The sequence below is a fragment of the Papio anubis genome, chromosome 2 (genome assembly GCF_008728515.1).
Source record: "Papio anubis isolate 15944 chromosome 2, Panubis1.0, whole genome shotgun sequence".
In the NCBI taxonomy this organism is placed as follows: domain Eukaryota; kingdom Metazoa; phylum Chordata; class Mammalia; order Primates; family Cercopithecidae; genus Papio; species Papio anubis.
In genome coordinates this window covers 155456416-155463325 of record NC_044977.1, presented here as the reverse complement: position 1 = coordinate 155463325, position 6910 = coordinate 155456416, and positions in this window count along the sequence as shown.

The window sequence follows — 6910 nt, the reverse complement described above, 5'->3', positions numbered from 1 at the left end:
TAACCAGGATGGTGTCAATCTCCTGACATCGTGATCCACCCGCCTCAGCCTCCCAAAGTGCTGGGATTACAGGTGTGAGCCACCACGCTGGGTCTACCATATGACTTTTTAACAGCTGATGCTCTTCCATTGAATAGCAGTATCACAATGTACTTAACTATACTGCTATTGTTGGACACTGAGGCTATTACTTTTTCACTCTTTAAAAACACTACAGTGAAGTCGGGTGCAGTGGCTCATGCCTGTAATCCCAGCACTTTAGGAGGTCAAGGCAGGCAGATCACCTGAAGTTGGGAGTTCGAGACCACCCTGACCAACATGGAGAAACCCGTCTCTACTAAAAATACAAAAAAATTAGCCGGGCCTGGTGGCACATGCCTGTAATCCCTGCTACTCGGGAGGCTGAGGCAGGAGAATCACTTGAATCTGGGAGGTGGAGGTTGTGGTGAGCCGAGATCATGCCATTGCACTCCAGCCTGGGCAACAAGAGCGAAACTTCATTTCCAAAAAAAAAAAAAAAAAAAAAAACACCACAAAAAACAAACAAAAAAACAGTATGGTGAATACTATTGCACTTAAACTTTGATGACATCCATGGGAGGAAATAAACTTCTGTTTTATTTAGACCACTGTATTTATGTATTTTTATTTATTTTTTTGAGACAGTCTCTCTCTGTCACCCAGGCTGGAGAGCAGTGGCGTGATCTGGCCTCACTCCAACCTCTGTCTCCTGGGTTCAAGCGATTCTTGTGCCTCAGCCTCCCGAGTAGCTGGGATTACAGGTGTGTGTCACCATGCCCAGATAATTTTTGTATTTTTAGTAGAGATGGTGTTTCACCATGTTGGTCAGTGTGGTCTCGAACTCCTGGCCTCAAGTGATCTGACTGCCTTTGCCTCCCACAATGCTGGGATTACAGGTGTGAGCCATTGTGCCTGGCCAGGCCATTGTATTTAGCCATTCTTTTATACAGCAACTTAGTTTTTTTCCTAATATACCTTCTTCACCTCAGACTTACAGTAGACTTTTTGTTTTGTTTTTTAGACTAAATGCTGTAGTAGACTTTTAAAGCAGATCTCCTAATATATCTCCCAGACCTGTAATTCATCTTATTCAGTATTGACTTATTAAACTAAGAATCATTTTGCACAGACATCACCACCATCCTCTGCTCAAGAGCTACTGTTCATTCATTCATTCATGCAGTAGTTATTTCAGCTACTATGATAAGTATGTTTCAGTCACAGTCCTAAGTGCTAGAAACTACAGATCCAACGTGATACAAGAAAAATGAAGATAATACTTATTTTGGAGTCCTTGCCATCATGTACCTTACAGTCTAATTGAAGACAATGACAAGATTGACCATCAAATATTCACACAAATAAATATAAAGTTACAACTTTGATAACTGTTACTAATAAAAGGAGAATGGTGCTAGGACACTTAGAAAGATTTGATTTAGTTGAAGAAGTCAGGGAAGGCTTCTCTAAGAAAGTGTAAGGCTGAGATATGAAGGATGAGTAGACATTCTGAAGAGTAGACATTACTGAGAGATGAACCTTCCAACCAATGAAGGCAAAGACCCTGCAGAAGTAGAGAACATGTGCATTTGAGGAGTTGACAGGAGACAGAAGACCAGTGTGACTAGAGCAGAGAGACTGAGGGATAATACTGGATGAATTATAGAGATAGGTAGGGTCTAGGCCATGTAGGGTCTTATGGGCTATGTTAAGAATCTTGGCTGGGCATGGTGGCTCAGGCCTGTAATCCCAGCACTTTGGAAGGCTGAGGTGGGTGGATTACCTGAGGTCAGGAGTTTGAGACCTGCCTAACCAATATAGTGAAACCCCATCTCTACTAAAAATACAAAGATTAGCTGGGTGTGGCACCTTGTGCCTGTAGTCCTAGCTACTTGGGAGGCTGAGAAGGGAGAATTGCTTGAACCCGGGCGGTGGAGGTTGCAGTGAGCTGAGATTGTGCCGCAGCACTCCAGCTTGGGAGACAGAGTGAGACTCCGTCTCAAAAAAAAAAAAAAAAAAACTTTGTCTTTGGCATATGAACATTGAGAAGTGGCTAAAGAGTTTCTGTTTGAAAATCAGAGAAATTAGCTTGGCATGGTGTTGCACGGCTGTGGTCCTAGCTACTCCAGAGGTTGAGGCAGGAAGATCCCTTAAGCACAGTAGGTCGAGACTGCAGTGAGCCATGTTCATGCCACTGTACTCCAGCCTGGGTAACAGAGGGAGACCTTGTCTCAAAAAAAGTTTTAAAAAGGGGTTTAGGTTTGTGAGTGACATAATCATGAAATGTTTGCCTGGACAGATTAATTAGTTTATTATTTATTTCTGCTCTTCTTTGTTTATAATCTCCCCTGGGCAAGTCATCCACTTTCAAGTCATGAGGAACTGAACAAAGGAGACTAAGAATGAGTAGCCAAAGACATAGAAGGAAAAGTTAGAGTGTGAAAAGTTGGAGTGTGTTATGTCAAAGAAGCCAAGATAATGTTTTACGAAGGAGGAACCGAAAAAGAAGCCAGGTGTGGGGGCTCACATCTATAATCCCAGTACTTTGGGAGGCCAAAGTGGCAGGATTGCTTGAGCCCAGAAGTTTGAGACTAGCCTGGGCAACATGGCGAGACCCTGTCTCTACCAAAAAAATAAACAAATAAAAATAAAAAATTTAGCAGGGCATGGTAGCACAAACCTGTGGTCCCAGCTACTTGGGAGCCTGAAGTGGGAGGATCACTTGAGCCTGGGAGGTCGAGGCTGCAGTAGGCCATGATCATGCCACTACACTCCAGCCTGGGCAACACAGCAAGACCCTGTCTCTAAAAATAAAAATAGAAAAGGAGAGAGTAGTCAATAGTATTCAATGCCACTGAGAGATTAGGTAAAATGTAGACTTAATATGTCCATGGCTTCCCAATGCCTACAGGATAGAGTCTAAATTTCTCATATTGGCATTCAAGTCCCACAATTCTATCTTTACCTACTTTTCTAACATTTTTTCCCATATCACCTCTAAAATTAGCCCTTTAATAAGGTGCCCTTCAGATAAGGTGCCCTGTTTATTTTACCTAGAACACATATTGCACTCTGCCTACATATCACCATTGGACATATTTTTTGTCCATCACCACTTATCTAAATTCTACTGTTTTTCTAGGTCCTGTCCCTCTTTCACTTCTTCCATGCCTCATCCGTGAAGATTGCTGTGGTGGCCTTGAGAATGTACCTCTCAGATATCTAATCGTAGAGAACATTATTGACTGAGAGCTCCAGCTACTGGCCTCTGAAATTGATCACTGTGTTTGCACCAAGGCTCTGCTTCCCACAGGATGCTTCCAGTCAATGACTGCACATGGCAGAGATACTAAGGCACCCATTCCAGAGAGATGCCAGGTTCCTCTGACAGGCAACTGACTTGAGAAATCCCAAACTGCCTTTTCAAACTTTCCTTAGAACTGCAATGGGGTATAAAATTCTTCAATCCAATCTTTCTTCCTTCACTCTGGGTCAGACTTGCATTGCAGTGTGATGGCTTTCCCTGCCTCCCCTATTTGCCTATTTGTCCCCCCATTTTATCTTTTTTTTTTTTTTTGAGATGGAGTCTTGCTCTGTCGCCCAGGCTGGAGTGCTGTGGTGCAATCTGGGCTCACTGCAACCTCCACCTCCCAGGTTCAAGTGATTCTCCCTGCTGCAGCCTCTTGAGTAGCTGGGATTACAGGTGCCTGCCACCACGCCCAGCTAATTTTTGCATTTTTTAGTAGAGATGGGGTTTACGCCCATGTTGTAGGATTGGTCTTGAACTTCTGACCTCAGGTGATCCGCCTGCCTGCCGACACTCTGAGATGCTGTGATTATGAGGCGTGAGCCACCGCTGCCTGTACCACCCCCATTTTATCTTACAGGCATTTCCTCTAATAAATTTCTTACACAGTTAATCCTCAGGGTCCTAGACTAACATAAGTAGTACCAGGACTGGTCCAAGAAAATAGGTGGTAGGATGGGAATTTGGATTAGCTCATCCACTGCCCAGCAGGCAAAAAGGATGCCATGCTGGTTAATAGGTGGGGCACAGACAGTCCCTGCCATAAGGTGGTAGCTCAACTGCCAAAGACTTCACTAGTGTTTACCTGGGAAAATGTTTCAGTGGAGGGTAATGCCCTGGCAGATGTGATGATGCAGTTATTCAAAAACAAGGGAGACAGGGAGGACAATTTCTACAGAGAGAGTAAAGTTGGGTGGTTACTTCTAAGTTGTATTGATGTCCTGTTGAGAAATAATGAGAGACTGAGGGCAGTTAACAAGCAGTTTTTAGTGAAGTGGGAAAGCCATAGAGGCCTTTGGGATAGCCTATAAAGAGACCCTTATCTCTGGCAGAGGAGGGGTATGCATTGCTGAGTGGCAGGCTGAATACCTAATTGTTAGAGTAGCTGAGCTGCTGAGACATGAGAATGCTCTGCCAAAGCAGGTCTGGAATTGCCTTCTAATAGTGCTGAAGTATCAGTAGGGAGGCAGCAGTCTGGATGGGTGGGGTGCCATCCTTCAGGACACAGTGTATGTATTAAATCCGAGCCCTCTCTATGGTGCCATGTCTTCAATAGGAAGAATACATGGGTCTGGAAAGCAAAGGATAGAAGCAGGGGTGACCCCACTAACACTCAAATGTCCCACTGAGACAATGTCCACTGAGGGACAGGAGTTGCTTCTTGTCCCTGCAACTCTTTTTGAGTCGGTCTGGCTGTATGTAAGCGCCCAGGCTGGAGTGCAGTGGTAGCGATCTCGGCTGCACTGCAAGCTCCGCCTCGGGTTCACGCCATTCTCACGCCTCAGCCTCGATAGCTGGGACTGCTGAAAGCCAGCCTGCATACGGCTAGTTTTTATTTTAGTAGAGCGGGGTTTCACCATATTAGCCAGGATGGTCTTGATCTCTCGTGCGATCCACACGCAACGCGCCCGGCCTCCCAAAGTGCTGGGATTACAGGCGGTATTTTGCCCGGCCTTTTTGAGAGAGTCTCGCTGTCTCCCAGGCTGGAGTGCAGTGGCGTGATCTTGACTCTGCAAGCTCCGCCTCCGGGTTCGCGCCATTCTCCGCCTCAACCTCCCCAAGTGAGCTGGGACTACGAAGCAGCCACGCCCGGTGCCCAGCCCGCTAATTTTTATATATTTTTAGTAGAGACGGGTTTAGCATGTTAGCCAGTTAGTCTCGATATCGGCACCGTGATCCACACCACGCCTGGGCCTCCCAAAGATGCTGGTTATTGAGCTTGAGCCACCGTGCCCGCGGCGTCCCTTAACTCTTGATCCTGCAGGGGTTAAGTCCTGGTCCCCAAACAGGGGTATACTCTTACCAGGATGCATCCAAAGTCCCATTGAGGCCAGGCATGGTGACATGCCTCATCCCCAGCACTTCTGGAGAAAAACTGAGCAGGCCTGATCAGCTTGAGGTCAGGAGTTTGACCTGGCCTGGGCAACATGGTGAAACCCTGTCTCCTGAAAAAGCTAAAAACTGGCGAGGGAGTGTGGTGGCTGCATGCCTGTAATCCCAGCACTTTGAGGGCAAAAGTGGAGTGGATCCTTGAGGTCAGGAGTTCAAGCAGCCTGACCAACATGGTGAAATCCATCTCTACTAAAAATGCAAAAATTACCCAGGCATGGTGGTGCACACCTGTAATTCCAGCTACTCAGGAGGCTGAGGCAGGAGAATCACTTGAACCTGGTAGATGGAGGTTGCAGTGAGCTGTGATTGCGCCACTGCACTCCAGCCTGGGCGACAGGTGAGACTCCGTCTCAAAAACACTTTAAAAAGCAAAATTAGCCAGGTGTGGTACCTGTAGTTCCAGCAACTTTGGAGGCTGAGGTGGGAGGACCACTTGAACCCAGGAGGTTGAGGCTGTGGTGAGCCGTGATTGCACTACTGCACTCCAGCCTGGGTGACAGAAATAATCTCAAAAAAAAGAAAAGAAAAAAAAAAAAGATTCTATTGAACCACAATCTACAGCTGCTGCCAGGGCACTTTGGACTCCTTCTGTCCAGGAAGCAGTGGGCAAAAACAGGAGTCACCATCCTGGCAGGAGTCAGTGACCCTGCTCGGTAGAGGGCTGCTTTTACACAACAGGGACAAAGAAGAATACATGTGGAACCTAGGTGACCCACTTAAGTGCCTCCTGGTACTCTCTTGCTCTGTTGTAAACTGAATATGAAGTAACACTGGCTTGAGAAAGGTATAGTTAACTTTCTGGTTCAGATACTTCCAGAATGAAAGTTTGAGTCCCTTCACCAGGTAAGTCACCAAGATCTGCCAAGGTGAGGGGATTGAAGGATGAATAGTGCAGGAAGGAGAGAACAAGATTGATTGCAGCGACAGAGGTTGCAGTTCTTTCCACTACTTTCCCTCATCTGAGTTTCCCCTGTGGGAGGAAAATAAAATCTTGGGACCCCAAATTCATTATGTCAAAGGGAAAAACTTGGGAACTGAGTCATGCAAAAACTACCTTCCTTTTGTTCCTAGATAGAGAGGTGTAACTTCACAGACTTACTTTATCTTATGTAAAATGTAGATCTACTGAGCCTTGCATAATGAACGTTTCCCCTCAGTCTTCTCTTTTCACATGTAAAATGTGGATTTGGTGAGCCTTACAAGAATGTGACCCCTTACCTCACTACCTACACTCCCTTTTTTTTTCTCTTATCCTTCCCCTCCTGCCACTCTTTCCCCTTTAAATATTGAAGACTTTCAAAACACTCTTTGGAAAAAGCAAAGGCCACAGACCTGTGTCTCTTTTTCCTTGTCTCTTGTGACTTATGTCTCTTTATCCTTGGTGAATCCTTGGCAAAATAAACCTCTAAATTGATCAAGACCTGTTTCAGATGCTTTTTGGGTTATAGCTCTCAGGAATAAAGGTCCACA